The sequence below is a fragment of the Canis lupus genome, chromosome 25, assembly GCF_048164855.1.
Source record: "Canis lupus baileyi chromosome 25, mCanLup2.hap1, whole genome shotgun sequence".
NCBI classification, from domain to species: Eukaryota; Metazoa; Chordata; class Mammalia; order Carnivora; family Canidae; genus Canis; species Canis lupus.
In genome coordinates, this window is record NC_132862.1 from 44,843,555 (window position 1) to 44,862,841 (window position 19,287).

Sequence of the window (19,287 nt, forward strand, 5' to 3'; positions counted from 1 at the left end):
CCCTGGCCACCTGCTCTAAGAAGCCTCAATGGCAGATGGAGCCAGTCTGCATGGGCCATCTGCGGCATCGCACACTTGGTGATTAATTTTTCTTTCGGGTACTCATCTTACCAACCTAGACTGCCACCTCCCTGATAGTGTAATTCTTGTCTTCCCGCTCTCTATACGCCCCACCTGTATGGCACCTGGAAGACACCTGGCTGATGTTTAATTAAGCGCCATGGCTAGTAGCTGGATGGTGGGTTGGTAAACAAACGGAGCTGTCTCTGAGTCCAGCTTTGCCCTCCCTGAAAGGGGTGTCCAACCTGAGAGCCCCACTTCTCTGTACTCTGACCCACATTGTTCCAGTGAACTCCCAACTCAATGGGATGCCCCCTGAGTGGCTGGACATTTCATTAGAGGCACGACTAAAGAAACAGAGCTCATTAAAGTACTCTGCTTGTCTGGATGGTGACTTTGCAGTGGGTGGTCAGGAGGCCAGCCAGGCTGAAGCTGACCCCGCATCCATGCCTCTCATCATTGTCAGGTCTGTTTGAACTGGAAGCTGGGAGCATCACAGGTAGTGACTGTCTAACAAAGTATGGCAACCTGGGTGGCTTAAAACAATAGATGTATTGTCTCAGAGTTCTAGAGGCCAGGAGTCCACACTCAAGGGGTCAGCAGGGCCATTCTCTAGGGGAACAGTGTTTTAGCTGCTGGTGTTGCCAGCAACTCTTGGCATTCTTTGGCTTCTAGATGAATCACTTGAACCTCAGCCTCTGTGGCCACGTGGACTTCTCCCTCTGTGTGTCTGTTTCTCGTCTTATAAGAACACCAACAGAGTGGATTAGAGGCCTGGGAGATGGCTTTGTTGCTTTGCAAGAGTTGCTGGGAGCTGTTTGGTAGATACTGTTGCTCTGCTCACTCCCAGGAACATCATCGCAGTACTCCAGGAGCCCAGCTGCACCTGGGTAGGCCCGTCTTAGGTAATAGAGGAGGGTGTTTTCCATGACCCTGGGTGTTGAGGCCAGTTCTGGCAAGGGAGGAAGTGTGTGCACTGAGAGAAGAGGCCTGAGGCTTCAGCAGTGATCCTAACTTTTTACAGACCCACTGTGTTATATTTCATCCCATGACGTAGCAGGACAGGACTTATTTCTAACTGAAGTCCAGAGACCCTTGGTGTCTTACCTGAGGACCTACAGATGGTTAATAGCAACAGGGCCCAGACACCTTGATTCGTGGTATTATACAGCCTTCTGGATAGTTCCCAGGACAGTTTGCAGGAATCCAGACCTGTTCTCCCTCACACTTGCCTTGGGTCTGCTTCACCCTCCTGCTCTTTCCCTACCCAGCCCAGGGAGGGTTACCTGTAACTCTTTGATCCTTGGGGTCAGGCATGTATGAGAGCCAGTGCTAGCACATGACAGGTACTCTATAAACACTACTTCCTTTCCTTCCTCCTGACCCTTTAAACTCTCACAGCACCAGTCTCTGCTCTTCGGTTGCCACTCACTAGACAGTCCTTCCTGGAGCATACAGTGGGGATCTGGTTGTACAGGTGGTATTCTCACAGGAATATGGAAAGTCCTTCCTATGTGTTCCCAACAGCTCTCCCCACAAAGTTCTATCACCACAGGCTGGTAGAGAGAGCAGGTCTGACCACCCTGCCCTGCCTCAACCTTCCTTTGCTGCCAAGCCTCCCACCCTGGAAACACACCGACTGCTGACTCGGTGTCACCCAGTGCCCCAGCACTGTCCCTGACTTCTGATGTCTCTACAAAAGCCACACTTCAAGGGCCAATGATTGCTCTTCTGGGTGGTGAGCTGTTTCCCTCGGGGCCCAGGGAAAGGGTGAACACAGGAACCCCAGGCACGGTATCTCCTGGTGTTCTGGATCCCAAGAGTCACATCCCCCTTGTCACCTATCACAAAAATCTGTCTTCATCTGGGAGACAGCTCAAACTCATCTTACCCCTGCGGAGGTCCCCAAAGGAGCAGACCATGAATCACTGTTACCACAACTCCCCTCTCAGGACATGTCCTGGGTTTTATAGCTCCTTGATTTATATCATTATAATTGAACTGATCAGCAAGGAGAACAAACCCGTTTTTATAAGAAAAAGGAGACACCCATAAAAAGCCAAAATTATGACTGTTTGCAGTTTGAAGGAAACACTTTTTTTTTTTTTTTTTTAAGGAAACACTTTTTAAACTAGATCTGCTTTTGGTATAGGCATCAGCCACTTTCCGAGAAGTTCAGGCATGAGACGTCCAGCACGATTGGGAGGAGAAGCAAGTGAGCCCCGTTGGAGAGGCATGCGGTTAGCAGAGAGGCTAGGAATAGACATCAGGGGCAAAGTCACAAACTTCCCAGGGCAGGAAGGGTCCGAGGGCATCCACAGAGCAGAGAGCCTACCTTTGCATCATCGCTGCTCCAGGACCTCTATGGCCTCAGGTGTCATCAGTGTCTGTGGAATCCTGGTGAGCAACCTGGAAGACCTGCCCTAGCAGCTGGAGGGGCGGGGAGGGGGGGGAGGGGGGAGCTGGCCAGGGAGGGGTGGCTCGCTTTAATGTGCTGGGGTTCGGTTTCTGCTCTAGGAGTCTGTGATTCTCCACCCCAGGACCCTTCTATCAGTACCACGGGGTCAGGTGACTGAGGCTGACACCAGAGGGAGGCCAGAGGGGAGTGTGGGCATGAGCAGGGGGCAGTGGCCCTACTCTAGGGCCTTCATAGAGCACCTGCTTGAGCTTCTCTTCTGTCTGCTTCAATCTTGACTGAGAACTTAGGACTTCTTACTGCTCAATTCACATGCTAGGTCATGTTTTTTTCTTTTTTTGCTCATTTTTATAGTCATAATAACTGGTACTTGTATAACACTTTGACACCTACAAAAAGGCCTTAATAAATATTATTTATGTTTCTTTATTTCAAATTCACCACATCCCTGTGAGGTAGATTTTATTATTTCCATATGAGAGCTAAAGAAACTGAGGCCCAGAAAGGAAAAGTGGTGTGCACAGCACATGGTAGCCAGCAACAGATCAGGGCCTTATGGTTCTGCCATTGTTTTGGGTGTGCTGATACACACACAGGTGCATCCTAGACCCTGACCTCCAGCACCATAATCTGATGAAGGAACTAGCATGTGCTCACAATTCACTACAGCGCAGGGCAGGATATTACTGCAAACACTCTTCTCCCACGGTGGTCTGGTCCTATCAGAAGTGCTATGGAAGTTTAGATGCTGGAGGAAGTATGAATAGATCAGAAAAGGCATATATGCAATAAGCTTTTTAAAAAATCATGCAAATGAGGGTTATTACCATGTCATTTGTATTAGGAAACTTTTGTGGCTTTGGGCAACTCCTTACCCCTCATTGTTCCTTACTATCCTCATCTGGAAAAGAAGGCAGTGGACCCCAAAAGCTTCCAGGTTCCCTCCAGCCTGATGTTTCATGCCCAGATGCATTCTGTACACCACAAAGCCTGATGGTCCTCTTCCCAAGCCTTCTGAGCAAGCCACCAGGACAGAACCAGAGCATTAAGGAGGCAAAAAAAGCAGAAACAGAGTCTGGGTAAGGGGAGTGTTCCCTTTGGGGCAGGAGCCAGGGGCCACTTAGACAGGGAGGGTCCTGGTTACCTGGCACCCAGCACCAGAGGAGCTGGCTGCCCAACCATGGCTCTTGTTCACTGAAATTGATGTGCATGCCAATGTCTCTGAACCACATGGGAAGTATGGCTAGGCTGCAGCTGGTGGGCATTTCATTTCCTGGCCTGTCGGTTTTTAAGGAGCCTGGAATAATGGTGCCACTTGCCTGTCTCAGCACAAGAGGTAGGCTGAGACGCTGAAGTAGAAGAGGCATCCAGCCTGGTGGATCCAGTGGACACACAGCCAAAGCTGGCCTTCTTGGGGTGATGCTCTTGTGAGGCAACAAGACCCAGAGCAGCCTCAGGCCTGGGCAAGTCCAGGTGCATGATGAGGAAAGACAGCAAGTCAACATAGCCAAAGCAGTGTGCTGACCTGGACCCATGCCTGTGTGGAAAACAGCCTTTCTTTGCCTTGGTGCATCCATCCATTCATTCACTTCCATTTCTTCCTTTTTGCTCACAGAGGTGAGAGCACCTCATGGCATCAAGTACCATTGGTCATCAGAAGGATCTTGGAAGAGATGTGGCCAGCTCTACCTGAGGCTTAGCCCCTGAATGCACGCACACAAGTGACTTGCCCAGAAACAGCCCCTTCCCACCACTGGAGAATACCAGCTCTAAGGAGTTCTCCTAAAAGACAAAATCGGCCTCCCTGTTGTGTCTACTGATGAGTCCTGCTTCCATCCTCCTATCTTCTGATGGCTTCTGATAGCCACGTCAAGTTAGTCTACTCCTTTCAAGGGACAGCTCTTGAGTGTAGTGTTTCCCCAAGTATGGCATGTTCTTTAAGAGTTCTTTAACTGTCACCTTTTTTGGTAGCAGGGATACTTCTAGTAAAAAAATAAATAAAATTAAAAGTCTCCTTCCAAAAAAAAAAATAAATAAAAAAAAAATAAAAGTCTCCTTCCTAAATGTCTATATAAGAAAAGCAAGGTGATTTAAAACAAAAGTATTAAGTATAAAATGCAAAACATCCATGGACATGGCAAAATTATGCTGGTCTTGATAAATGCCTTTCTGGGCCACCCCCTTGCTAGCATCCCCCTCTCGAACCTTTCACCTCTGTTCTCATCAACTTCACCCTGTTGTTTGATCATGGATTGTATGTAACTATCACAGCTTTGACCGCAAGATGGTTTCTCAAATCCACACTTTCAGCTCTGACCCACCATCTATCATCTCCAGTCCCCTGTGCACATTTTCACTTGGATGCTTTTGCTTCTCCTCATCGTGTCTGTATCACTTCTCAGATACCATGGGATTCTAGAACCATGATGGGGAGGAGGGCAGGATTGGGGAGGGAGACATTTCTTAAGTATTTCCTGTTTAACATGTTAGTGTACATTTTCCCCCTCAGTCTTTAAAGAGTCTCAAAAGAAAGATACTATCTCCATTTTATAGCTAAGTAAGTGGAGGCATGTGACATTTAAATAGTTTGGCTAAGGTGCAATAGTTGTGAGAGATCTAAAATTTAAAACTCAAATTTGCCGGTGTGATGGAATTCCCCGTATGCTGGGTAGCCTTCCAGCTGGAAGCAGGAAGGGGAGTGGAGATTATCTGGCCAAACTTTGCATTCAGTGAATAAAGACACCACAGCCCAGAGAGCTGGTGTGACATGCCCAGGCCACTCTGCTAGCTCTGGCCAGCTCCTGCTCGGGACTCTATTGCAGCACACAATATTTGTTCTTCCCATCATTCTGAATGATGTTTGGTGGCATGCTCGATGGTCCGCCTCCCATCCTAGTGTTTTCTGAAACTGTCACTGCTTTCCTGTTCTACTGCTCCATCCTTCTCTGGTTCAAATTCTCGTCACCTCATTCCTGGACTATTTTATTTTATTTTTTTATTTTATTTTTTTATTTTATTTTTTTATTTTATTTTTTTAGAAGTAGGCTCCACGCAGGAGCCTGATGTGGGACTCGATCCTGTGACCCCCGGGATCATGCCCTGGGCCAAAGGTAGGCGCTAAACCACTGAGCCACCCAGGGATCCCCCTCATTCTTGGACTATTGCAGAGTCTTCTAACTTCAGTCTAATCTGCCTAGAGATTGCTTTCCACATTTGTCTTCATAAAACACATCTTGGCACACATGACCCCATGATCACACACTATCATGAGTCCAAGTCACCACAGACCTCAAATCTCAGGGACAAATCCCTCGTATGAAGCACAGACTCTATCATGTCACTTGAGACCTGCTTTAATTTAGACCCTATCTGTCTCTCCAGCTTTGTCTCCCACAATGGAAACTCTCTAGCAAAAATGGTCTCCTCTTTATGTGTCTGTGGGAGCTTACACTTCCCATATGGAAATCACCCCCTCACCTGGGAAATCACCCAGGCTCACCCCTCTGGCTCAGCTCACCCCATATGCTGGCCTCTAGCCCCTGGAAACCCACATTTTCTCCATGTTTTTCATCTGCTTCTTACCTGCAGGATTCATTCGGCAAGTAGCAAATGTGACCCTATGCTAGAATTCCTCTCCATCAGGCCCATCCTTCCTGCCTCCTTGCCCAACTATGAGCCCATGGAGGGCAGAACAAAGTCAAATACTCTTTGCAGCCTCAGTCCTTAGCCTCTGCCCTTCAGGGCGGGTGCATGTTCTTCAGAGTAACGATGCTACATGTCTTTATAGGGGCGGAGGGTAAGGCTGTTGCTGGGGAAGAACCCTTTCTTTCTACTCCTTGGAGTTGCACACCATGGGGTGGGTGATAGACAGCCTGCTGACCCACATGGCTGTCTGGGGAGCAGATAAGAAGAAAATGTGAAAGCACATTATAAAGCAAAAAGCATAAGCATGTGAAAGAGGCTAAGACTACAAAATTGACCTTGATGTCCTCTAGGTGTCCTTTTAACTTGCACTGGAAGAATCTGTGAGCCTCCAGTTTCTGGCCCTATATAAGGCATTTGTGGGGGGCAGAGGGAAACTGTGACATAGTTCCTGCCCTCAAATCAGAGCAGTCACACCCTGATTGGGGAAGAGACATCTAGGACACTTGCCACAATCAGAAGACGTATAAAACATGCCATAAAGACATGTAAAAATTCCAAATAAGAATTCCCATAAGTCTGTAGGGCCCAGAGAAAAATAAGATTGAAAGCCCTAAAGAAGTCAAAGCAACCCTCCAATGGGAGAAGGAATCCAATTGGCCCCAGAGGAAGTAAGAACATGCCAGGCAAGGAGCCACAGAGGCTGGAATGGAGCTAGTCATGCCGGAAAGTAGCATCTTAACTCGAGTGGTGGGTGTTGGGAAAAGACAAGGTACATATGTAGGAAGAGAAAGATTCAAGCAGAAAAGCTGGGGCCTAATGAATGAGCAGTAAGAAAATCCTTTAAGTGCCTGAGGAGAGGCGTGGCATGATAAAAGTAAGGTTCTAGGAATTTCCTTGCTCAGAAATTTCTTCATCATTTAAGGGTGAAAAAAAAAAACCAAAACAAACAATCCCCACACTAGGGAGAGAAATGCCAGGTCTGCATTCATATCCTCCATCTCCAGGCTTCTGGTGCTGGGATGTTGATGGGGATCCTCTGTGCCCCTCCCCCCACCTCTCTCAGGACTATAATGCTAATGCCTCGCACAACCATATCCTTTGTCTCGGCAACCCTGTGCTGAAACAAGGCTAAACACAGTGATACATGCGCTGCCCTCTGATGAGGATTTGGGCTGAGCTCTCTAGATCTAGTCTGAGACCATAATCTGAAATAAGCATCTCACGCACAGGCTGAGAGCTAACCGGGAGACAGAGGAGCATTTGTCTTAGTGTTCACAAGCTCTTGCCTTTCCTGGCTGGGGGAGGCTAAGCTTAGTTCTAATGGACCCAAATGGCTGATAAGGGGTGGAAGCCCTGGAACTGCAGTGGGATAAAGATGCTAAACGAGGAATGATGTGTAGAGATAGCAAATAGAACCTATCAGTAAGGGTGCTTGCAGATGCAAGTACTTGAAAACTCAGCTTGAAATAGTTTCTACAATAAGGAAATTTTATCTCACATAAAATAAGCCACAAACTAGGATGGCACCAAAGTTGGTTAAGGTGATTCACTGGTTCAACGACTTTATCCAGGACTCCACTTCTTTCCACCTTTTCTGTCTGCCACCATCAGCATATTGCTCTTGTCCTCAACTAGAAATCCTCATGATCCCCAGATGGTTGCCATGGTTCCAGGCTTCCTATACAGACATGAGCATGTCCAGCTAAAAAAGAGATTATAGTGCTCTTATGAATGTATGTCTCTCTCTCTCCCTTCTAATCAATGAGGAATCTTTTCTATGGGCATCCCAGAAAATTTCCCTTCATGTCACGTTGGCCAGGGATGGGTCACTTGCCCCTTCCATAGCCAATGGATGGAAGAGAATAGACTGGCCTTCACTGGGTTAGACTAACGGATGGTTTATGGCCACATTGCTCCTCACAAGTAGTGACCAGCTTTGGTTAGGAGTGGGAAGAGAGTGCAGGGGTCCATACTATACCCAGCATTTTGAGCACATGTCTTCACATTGTTAGTGGGAATACAGAGTGCCCTGGGCCAAGCAGGCTATGCATCTCAAGCACTTGCTTCACACTACTAGGTTTTGACAAAAATAATTCAGTATAGCCCCCCCCCCCATAAAGCCCTATGCACTTCCTATTATCACAGAGGTGCCAGATAAATGGATCTGGAGTAGTTGAGAGCTGAGTGGGGGTCCATTTATCAGTATAACCACAAACAAAACAAAAAAATATTAGAGTCCTGGTTCTACTGGCTACTAACTGCAGGGCTATTTGGAAAATTACCAGATATCTTTGATAAGCTTTCTCATGTATATAATAGAGATAATATTTTTAATCCATCATACAGAGTTACTATTATTTTTAAAAATATTTTATTTACTTATTCATGAGAGACACAGGGAGGGGGGCAGAGACACAGGCAGAGGGAGAAGCAGGGAGCCAGACATGGGACTCAATCACAGGTCTCCAGGATCATGCCCTGGGCTGAAGGTGGCGCTAAACCGCTGAGCTACCTGGGCTGCCCTCAGAGTTACTATGAATATTATAACTAAAGCATCCAGGCTCAAATTCAGGAGCTAATGGCAGCTGTGGTGGAGGAGGAAGAAATGGTGGCAGTGGTAGTGGAGATGGTGATGATAGTGATGATGGGGGAGGTGGTGATCATGGTGCAGGTGGTGATGGTGATGGCAGTGGTGATGATGATGGTGATGATGGTGGTTGTGGAGTGGCAGAGGTATTAGTGGTAATGGTGATGGTGAACATGGTGCAGGTGGTGGTGGTGGTGGTGATGGTGATGGCAGTGCTGATGATAGTAGTGGTGGTGGTGTGAGGAGGAAAGGAAAGTGAGAGTAAGAGGAATAAGAGGAGAGAGTATCTGCCCTTTCTGTTTCACAAAGAGGTCATGAGACTCAACATAAAAATGTATGGGAAAGTGTCCAAACTGCAAAGTACTACCCAGTGAGTTATCACTGGTGATTATGACATGGTTAGCAAACCTTCTAAATCCATGGATACCTCCACTCCTGAAGAGCACTGACATCCTTCACCTTTTTCTGCCATAACTGAAGTAAGTCACTTCAAGAGGCAGAGAGTTGTCAAGTTCCCAGAGACACAAGGGAAATGCTCACAGCTATGGGTTTGGGAGTTTCTTTAGCCAGAATGGAACCTATTACTGTAGATCTAAGGACTAAGGAGACAGACGAAGCAAAGACCTTTGGAACACATGGAACCCAGCAAACAGGATACAGAGAAGTTTTTGGCTTCATTTTATTTAAATTGCTTTGATCATAGAAAGAAGATATAAGGACTAAGTCTTTAGTTTTTGTTGAAGTCAAGAAGACCCAAAGAGGCACAGAAGTGAGTTGTGCTACCTACTTTGAGATCGGGGCAGGAGAGGAGACAGGGAGAGGCAGCAGAGCTGGTACTACTCACTACTCTAGCTGTCCATTCCTATGGGAATAGGCAGAGCTAGAACATCAGGGGAGGACATTCAAAGTCCCTGGAGCAGGGGTGTCCACTCCATGAATGTGTGCAGAACACCTACTGTGTGCAGGTGCTAGGATGGCAGTAATGACAGAAACTACCACTCAGGGTGGTGGCCAAAAAAGAGGCCAGAGGGACAGGTGGGGGTTGGACTTCAACAGACTTGGAAGCCAGGCTAAGGAGGCTAGATTCCACTTTAAGGCAGAAGGGAGCAGTTGAAGATTTTCATGCAGTAAAACAGCCTAGATGTCAATGGGAGGGGTTAGGAAGCTGCTTTAATACCCAACCAGTGATGGAGGCCTACATGGAGATGGGCAGTGGAGACAGGTGAAAAGATAGGGTCCATTTCCCTGGGCCAGGTATTGGTGTGACTCCTCAAAAGAAGGTGAGCATTTATGAGAGTTTTGAGGCCATGGCTGCAAACTCTCTCCATTTGGGAAATTACATTCTAGCCCACAGGTCACTGAGCAAATGCCCCATTGTCACCAGGAGTAATTTAGGCCTGATTGGTAAAATCTGTCACTTTCTCCACTCCATTACCCCCAAAGAAAAGGTAATATCCCTGAGCCGGGGTGAACTCCTTAGAGAGGAAGAGGCTGGCCATATTCTGACAGCCAGAGCTGCCCGGTGAAGGACGGGCCACCTTAGAAGGAAATGGTAGCCTGAGGTGGAAGAGGTCAACTGGAAGGATCTTCTGCTGTGCACAGGAGGCTGGCCAATGTGCCTTTTGGGCATTCCACAAGGGTGATGCAGGCAACATGTAATAAACATTGACTGTTCCCTCTATACCAACCACATGCTGGACATCAGATAAAGAACTTAAGCAGGCCAGTCTCTGCCCTATGGGAGTTTACACTGAGAAACCCAGACTGGGAAGGGACCCAGGGATGGACAGAGGTGCCATCTTGGAGGCAGGGGCAGTGAGGGTTCAGGAGGAGCAGACAGGCCCATACTCCAACATCTGAGGTGGCCGGCTTGGCACTCTGGATCTGAAGCAGGTGCCACTGTGCTAGGGCAGCCAAGGCAAGGCCGGCCTCCAGAGAGGAAGACATGAACTTGAGAAATTAGTAAGTGGCTAAGTCACTTCAAATTAGCATCATGGATAAGCATGGAGAAACAGTCCATTTGGAGGAGAGTGTTTGTTGTTTTTTTTTAAACTGAGCTACTGTAAAACCAATGACACTGGCATACTTCTCAACTCACTCAGCTTCAGTTGCTTCTTGCCCTCAATAAATAGGTGAAACATGTTTTCTCAAAGCTGCTTTACTCTTAGGCCATTAAATTGTTTGTCCTGTCCCTTCTTCCTTTACTAAAAGTCCTGAGTCTTGAGGCCAGACCATTTGAACCATCAGAAACCTTCTAAATAAGGCTCTTCAGAAGGACCTACCCTCCAAAAATTGTGAAATTGAAGCAGTTGTCTTCAGAGGCCTCCCATGTCCCTTCCCAGCTCCCTTCTTCCCAAACCAGGTGCCCCAGGCATCTGTCCAGGGTTTCACAGAAGATTATGCTGTCAACTTGCTGATGCATTAGTCCGTTAAGGTGAGGGCTGATATAGGCTAAACATGATGTCATATACATTAGATGGAGACCCCTAAAAGTTGGAAAGCCTTTAAGATCCAAAGGAATGCTTCCCTTTTTTTCACTCCGGTAAACTCTATATAACATGAAATTTGCCATCCTAACCATTTTTAAGTGTACACTTCAGGGGTACTAATTATACTGTAGATGCTGTGCAGCCATCACCACTGTCTACTTCCAAAGTTTGTCATGCCCTGAAACAGTTCCTCCCTCCCTCCAGCTCCTGGTCACCTCTACTGTACTCCCTGTCTCTGTGAATTTGCCCATTCTAGACTTTTCCTATAACTGGAGTCCTATAATGTTTGCCCTTTTGTGACTGCCTTCTTTCACTTAGCATCATGTTTTCAAAGCTCATCCATGTTGTTGCTGATCAGAGTTTCATTCTTTTTTATGGCTTAATATTCCATTGTGTGAATATCATTCCTCCACTGATGGAAAAAAGGCTTCTTCATAGCTGAATTCCAGGCATCAGTAGAGACACCAGAAGAGAAGAAGATCGAGTGATCTTCCAGATGCCACCCTTCCAGCCACACCATATAGGTAGCCCTTTACTGCCCAGCAGCTTCCGATGGGCACAGTAATCCAGGATTTCACAGACAGAGGCCACAGACAGAGACACTGTGCTACAACAGAAACAGCACCAGACCAGCCCTCAGGAAACACAACTACTCATCCATGGGGTGGATATGTGGCCTTGGACAAGTTCTCTTACTTCTATATAATGAGGAGCTTGGGATATGTGTCCTTGTATGAAGTCCTTCCAGCTTCTTATTTTCTGCCAAGTCCCTCAGTGTCCTAAGAGACACTTGCAGCACAGCAAGTGGTGTGGGGCAGAGCAGAGCCTCAGGAAATGTTTGTGACCTACTGAATGAAGGAATAAAGGAACAAGAGAGTAATTGGAAAGTGAGGAACTAAGGTATTCCAGTTTCTTCATCTCCCTTCATTTGAGATAGTCAGGAGGCTGTATTTAGAGGTCAGGTTGAATGGTACTTAAATTATGAAACAATCTGGAATACAGGGTGCTATTTGACACATTATTATTGCGTTTCTTGTCTTTGCACCTTGTACTGAGATGGAATTGTATGACTGGGCTTCTCATCAATTCTGTTTGGTGTAGAAATCTTGGCATCTTCAATAAATACACTTGCATAAATTTAAATGCATACACACAGGCTCTCTTCTTATTAATTCTCACACCTTGGTCTGTTATATAGCAAGTATAAGCTGTATAGTGCTCAGTGCAGATGGTGGTTATTACTCCACTGTGCTGTGTGTGTGTGTGTGTGTGCACGCACATGTGCGCAGAAACATCACATATGTATAGACATCGCAGGCTGTCTGTAGTTGTCCTTGTCTAAGGAGCTGTACACTGGCATAGCTTCTGCTCACAAGGAGTCCGCGTTCTCTAAAGCCCAAATATTAATGATCTCCTTACTGAAGAACTTTTTTATTATAAAAATCTATTTGTATTTATAGTGATCCTCAGAAAAATGAGGAGAAGAACTCTTTGTTCCTTTCCATGTCTTGGAATCTGACTGTGCCTTAAGGCAGAACTGCACACATACCAGGGATTGGCATTGAAGAGACTTTGGAAGTCCTCTACCACTTTGGAATTGGTGTTCAAAATTCCAAGAAAAACAAAACAAAACAAAAAGCAGTGATTCCTCTTCTCAAACAAAATCTTATGCAGAAACCAGCATATTAAGCCAATAAAAGTCTTCCAGACTAGTCAGAGATGGCTACTTTTTTATCTTGTATAGAGAGTCCACACCCCATCATATTGGTTCTCTGGACTTTTTTGAACTGTGTTAGGATCCTTGGACAACTTAGCATGTAGGTTCAAATGGTACTTCTCTGGTTCAAGGTAGCAAGGGGGTTAGTGAGCAAAGCCCCACTTTCTCAGCCTTCCCTAACTTGTAACTGCCCCCAGAGAAGCACTGTGGAAGCCTAGGGCTCTCTGCAGTGCTGCATTTTTTTTTTAATGCTTACCTAGTTCTTTTATAGATGAGGAGATAGACCCAGAGAAGTAAAGTGACTTGCCCAAAGATACACCACCAAGGGTACCAAAATCAAGATTATTACCATCAAAAGATAATAAAATCTCTGTCCTATAGGAGCTTATAATATAGTTGAAAGGTAGGATATGTGTACATGAAAAAATAAATGGAAAACTAAAATAGACACTGTACTCATCAGTGTCTATTAGTTCTACAAGTGTTTAGAAGGCATCATGGTTCCTGGAATCTGGGGCTCTCTCCACAATATTTTTTTTAATATTTTAGACATGAGTGTTGCCATGGGTGCCAGCTGCCAGCAGTAATGCTGAGAAGTAAGCAGGGAAAGAGGAAAGGAAGGGAGAAGAAGATGAAAATGGAATGGAAAGGAAGCAGTAAGGAGAAATAGCTGTGGATAGGAGAAGGTGACAGGAAGGAAGGAAGACAGGAGAGTCTGAGAGGCCAAAGTCAACACACCTGCCCCAGGCAGGTAGGGCTTCACCTGTGATTTGGGGAGGATCTCCAAGAGCCACAAAAAGACTCCATTTCAGTGTATTCCCATTCCAGCCTTGAACATCCTCTTTTCTGCAGGTGTTTATGCCCCCTGTACCCTTTCCAGCCTCAACCCAGAACTGCAGGAATGGGAACCTTAGTCCTTAGTCTGTTCCAGGTTGGCTTGCAAAGTTCATGAGTTCCCAAAATCACAGAAAAAAAGGGCCATTCACAGGCTGAATTTTGTGCATTCTCAAAGAGTTCTGTGGCCCCCTCGCAATTCAGGAGAGCACACAACTCTGGCCTGAAAACTTAGGCAGGAGGAGGGCTGTGAAGGAGTGTGTATTCACAGGACCAGAGGTGCCAAGACATCAGCGCAGCAACAGAATGGTCTTGGACAAACTTTTTCATTTCTCCACGCCATTCATTTTCACCCTCAGGTGTTCTGTGGCAACACAACATATGTTTTGAAAGGATCAACCAAGCTGTTTCACTTGTTTAAGTTTTTGTTTGTATCTGTCTTGGGTTTGTGGGGGTGGGGTGGGGTGGGGTGGGGTTAACTGTAGGGTATTCATCTCTCTAAGGTCAGAATGAATACAATAGGACCATCAGCACACTCCCTCAATTAGCAGCACAGATAAATGTGTTCCAGGCACTACAGCAACAGGCATCTGCCCCTTCTCAGGATTCTTTATCCAGACTCCTTCTTACTGGTCCTCTGAACCCTTTTCAGTTCTATATCAGATCCCAGTTGTGTCTTTGGGGATAAGTGAGGCCCAGTGAGAAACATTCCGTTGACACCAGGAAGGCAAGACGAATGAATGGACTCTTGGACCTCTGGTTTCCCATCTTCTGCATATGCCTCCCTGGCCTTGGTATCTTATCAGCATACTGGTTTTTCAAGTGAATAGGTTAATTTTTTTGTATATTTTTTATTGGAGTTTGATTTGTCAATATATAACACCCAGTGCTCATCCCGCCAAGTTCCCCCCTCAGTGCCCATCACCCAGTCACCCCATCCCCCTGCCCACCTCCCCTTCCACTACCCCTTGTTTGTTTCCCAGAGTTAGGAGTCTCTCATGTTCTGTTACCCTCTCTAATATTTCCCGCTCTGTTCCCCTCCTTTCCCCTATAATCCCTTTCACTATTTTTTATATTCAAGTGAATGAGACCATATAATGTTTGTCCTTCTCCGATTGACTTACTTTACTCAGCATAATACTCTCCAGTTCCATCCATGTCGAAGCAAATGGTTGGGTATTCATCTCTTCTGATGGCTGAGTAATATTCCATTGAATATGTAGGCCACATCTTCTTTATCCATTCATCTTTCAATGGACACTGAGGCTCCTTCCACAGTTTGGCTATTGGGGACACTGCTGCTATAAACATTGGGGTGCAGGTGTCTCAGTGTTTCACTGCATCTATATATTTGGGGTAAATCCACAGTAGTGCAATTTCTGGGTAGGAGGTAGCTCTATTTTTAACTCTTTGAGGAACCTCCACACAGTTTTCCAGAGTGGCTGCACCAGTTGACATTCCCACCAACACTACAGGAGGGTTCCCCTTTCTCCACATCCTCTCCAACATTTGTTGTTTCCTGTCTTGTTGATGAAGTGGTATCTCATTGTGGTTCTGATTTGTATTTCCCTGATGGCAAGTGATGCAGAGCATTTTCTCATGTGCATGTTGGCCATGTCTATGTCTTCCTCTGTGAAATTTCTGTTCATGTCTTTTGCCCATTTCACGATTGGATTGTTTGTTTTTTTTTTTTTTTTTTTTGCTGTTGAGTTTAATAAGTTCTTTATAGATCTTGGATACTAGCCCTTTATCTGCTATGTCATTAGCAAATATCTTCTCCCATTCTGTAGGTTGTTTTTTAGTTTTGTTGACTGTTCCTTTTGCTGTGCAGAGAGGCTTTTTATCCTGATTAAGTCCCAATAGTTCATTTTTGCTTTTGTTTCCCTTGCCTTCATAGATGTCTCTTGCAAGAAGTTGCTGTGGCCAAGTTCAAAAGGGGTGTTGCCTGTGTTCTCCTCTAGGATTTTGATGGATTCTTGCCTCACATTTAGATTGTTCATCCATTTTGAGTGTATCTTTGTGTCTAGTTTAAGAGAATGGTCTAGTTTCATTCTTCTGCACGTGGCTGTCCAATTCTCCCAGCACCATTTATTGAAGAGACTGTCTTTCTTCCAGTGGATAGTCTTTCCTGCTTTGTCAAACATTAGTTTACCATAGAGTTGAGGCCCATTTTTGGGTTCTCTATTCTGTCCCATTAATCTAGGTGTCTGCTTTTGTGCCAGTACCACACTGTCTTGATGATCACAGCTTTGTAGTACAACTTGAAATCCAGCATTGTGATGCCCCCAGCTCTGGTTTTCTTTTTCAATACTCCCCTGGCTATTCGGGGTCTTTTTTGATTCCACACAAATCTTTGTTCCACTCCAAATTTGTTCTAACTTTCTGAAGAAAGTCCATGGTATTTTGATAGGGATTGCATTGAATGTGTAAATTGCCCTGGGTAGCATTGACATTTTCACAATATTAATTCTTCCAATCCATGAGCATGGAATATTTTTCCATCTCTTTGTGTCTTCCCCAATTTCTTTCAGAAGTTTTCTGTAGTTTTTAGGGTATAGATCCTTTTACCTCTTTGGTTAGGTTTATTTCTAGTTATCTTATGCTTTGGGGTACAATTGTAAATGGAATTGATTCCTTAATTTCTCTTTCTTCAGTCTCATTGTTAGTGTATAGAAATGCTACTGATTTCTGGGCATTGATTTTGTATCCTGCCACATTGCTGAATTGCTGTATGAATTCTAGCAATCTTGGGGTGGAGTCTTTTGGGTTTTCTATGTACGGTATCATGTCATCTGCAAAGAGGGAGAGTGTGACTTCTTCTTTGCCAATTTGAATGCCTTTTATTTCTTTTTGTTGCCTGATTGCTGAGGCTAGGACTTCTAGTACTCTGTCGAATAGGAGTGGTGAGAGTGGACATCCCTGTCGTGTTCCTGATCTTAGGGGAAAGGCTCCCAGTGTTTCCCTATTGAGAATGATATTTGCTGTGGGCTTTTCGTAGATGGCTTTTAAGATGCTGAGGAATGTTCCCTCTATCCCTACACTCTGAAGAGTTTTGATCAGGAATGGATGCTGTATTTTGTCAAATGCTTTCTCTGCATCTATTGAGAGGATCATATGGTTCTTGTTTTTTCTCTTGTTGCTATGATCTATCACGTTGATTGCTTTACAAGTGTTGAACCAACCTTGCATCCCAGGGATAAATCCCACCTGGTCATGGTGAATAATCTTCTTAATGTACTGTTGGATTCTATTGGCTAGTATCTTGTTGATAATTTTTGCATTTGTGTTCATCGGGGATATTGGTCTATAATTCTCCTTTTTGGTGGGGCCTTTGTCTGGTTTTGGAATTAAGGTGATGCTGCTGGCCTCATAAAATGAGTTTGGAAGTATTGCATCCCTTTCTATCTTTTGGAACAGCTTTAGTAGAATAGGTTTTGTTTCTTCTTTAAATGGTTGATAGAATTCCCCTGGGAAGCCATCTGGCCCTGGACTTTTGTGTCTTGGGAGGGTTTTGATGACTGCTTCAATTTCCTCCCTGGTTATTGGCCTGTTCAGGTTTTCTATTTCTTCCTGTTCCAGTTTTGGTAATTTGTGGTTTTCCAGAAATGCATCCATTTCTTCTAGATTGTGAAGTGGTTAATTAGATACCCTCCAAGATTCTCTCTCTCTGACCCAATGGCTTTAAGCAGGATCTTATAACTTCTGCTAAGGAAGTACATTCCTATAATATGAAAGTGGTTTCCAGGGGATGAGATTGCCCCTCATGTAGAGGGATTCCAGCCTCATCTCTCCTCTTTTTAGGCATGTTGTACCAGGGCAACCTACTTTAGCCCACCCCTGCAAGCTGAACTCCCCCGAAACCCTCTATACCTGATCACCAGTAGCCCTGACTGAATGTCCCACAAATGCTTTAATTCAGCAAACCTGGAACTGATGTCCCTCCCCCGAAGTCTCCCCCTTCAGTGAGAGGCATCACCATCCAGAGTCACCCAAGTTAGAAAACTCAGGGAGGGGGGCAGTAGTTCTTTTGCCGCCTCTTCCCCCAACCCCTACATGCAACCAGAAACCAAATCACATCCTTTCTATCTCTCAGACCCATCTAGTTTTCACCAATCCTGCTGTCTATCTTGGCTCAAGCCTCCATGATCTCTGCATGGGTCACCACCCTGACTCCCTCCAATCCCATCACCACCCTCGCTCTCTAGGTCCATGACAGACTACTGTACACATCTGAGTCCATCATTCACGATCTCCTCAGAATAGAATCCAAGCAGCCAGATGTAGCCACAAAGCCCCTGGTCATCTTACTCCTGGCCACCTCTCCAGCCCCATTGTTTTCACTCCAGCTGATCAGATGCCAGCATTACCTAACGTTCTCCACACACACACTTTCCATAAGTTCCCTCAGGTTGCACTATGCCCTTTTGTAACATGCTTTCCCTTTCAATGATGGACACTTTAACCCAACATCACCTAATTTTTTTTTACATCACCTAATTTTTAAAGACTAGAGGTTCCCACATAATACTAATTGTTCCTGGATCATGCTCCCCCACCCCAGGCAGCCATGTGCCCAGACCAACTTTATGATTCTGTAATGGGTAGTGAGTAAAAGACAAGCTTGCCTCTGAGGTGCTGGTTAATGCTGGTCTCTCTATTCCCTTCTCACAGCTCCTTCCTGATCAGGGTCTTCATCGGTACATGGATCAGTGGTTCTTAAACTTTAGGGTGCCTCAGAAATGCCTTAAATTGTCTGCAATGCACTTTTCCTGGCTCCATACCTGGGAGACCTGCTTCAATAGGTCTGGGTAGGGCCCAGAATTCTGCATTTATTTACTTTGCATTCTCAAACTGCTTCACCTTGAGGTGGGCATGGTGAAATGAGCACTTATTCCAAGTCTAGAAAATCAGGAAAGAATGGATAGGAGCACAGGCTTCTGTGTGGGCTGACCTCTCCCCACAGAGCTCCCCATCAGGCTCCAATGCCCCCAGTCTTGGAGCACCTTTCCAGCAATCTAGGCTGGGAGCAGGTGATGCCCTGTCTCCACAGTGTGGGTATGACCTGGAGGTCTTCCGTGAGCTCCATCTGACCCAACAGGATGGGAAGTTAGGTCCAGGAGTCTGAGCCTGCTGCCTCCTGGGGGCTGTGATTGGGAGTGTCCTGCTTGGAGGATCTGTGGCCGAATGCCATGTGGACTAGTGTTTTGTGGCTCCAGTGAGAGATGGGCTGAGGCTCCTGCAAAGGTGAGCAGTGGAGCATGAAGGCATCCAGGCAGACTTCGCCTGGTGGGGACTATTAAGGCTCTGCACTGGGAATAAGGTTGTGGGAGAAAGCAATTAGTGGTGAGGGAAGCCAGTGAATCAGCACAGAGTCGGCTCGCTCTAATTGAGCCAACAAGTTTGTCCTGTTAAGTGTGGGCTCCCAGGGACAGCAGTTTCATCCTTAAATGCAAAGCCTTCCTCAAGGTGGCAGAAGGAGGAAAAACACTACCTTCCACCCCTTGAGAAAAGAGATGTGCCTTTTCTCTTCACCGTCCCA

At 45.8% G+C, this 19,287-nt stretch overlaps 1 protein-coding gene across 41 annotated transcripts in view; it reads left to right on the forward strand.

The window, feature by feature from the left end:
* Positions 1–19,287, forward strand: part of CACNA1C (calcium voltage-gated channel subunit alpha1 C) — a 746,185-nt gene that overhangs the window by 460,291 nt on the left and 266,607 nt on the right. The gene's annotated exons all lie outside the window — the stretch shown is intronic.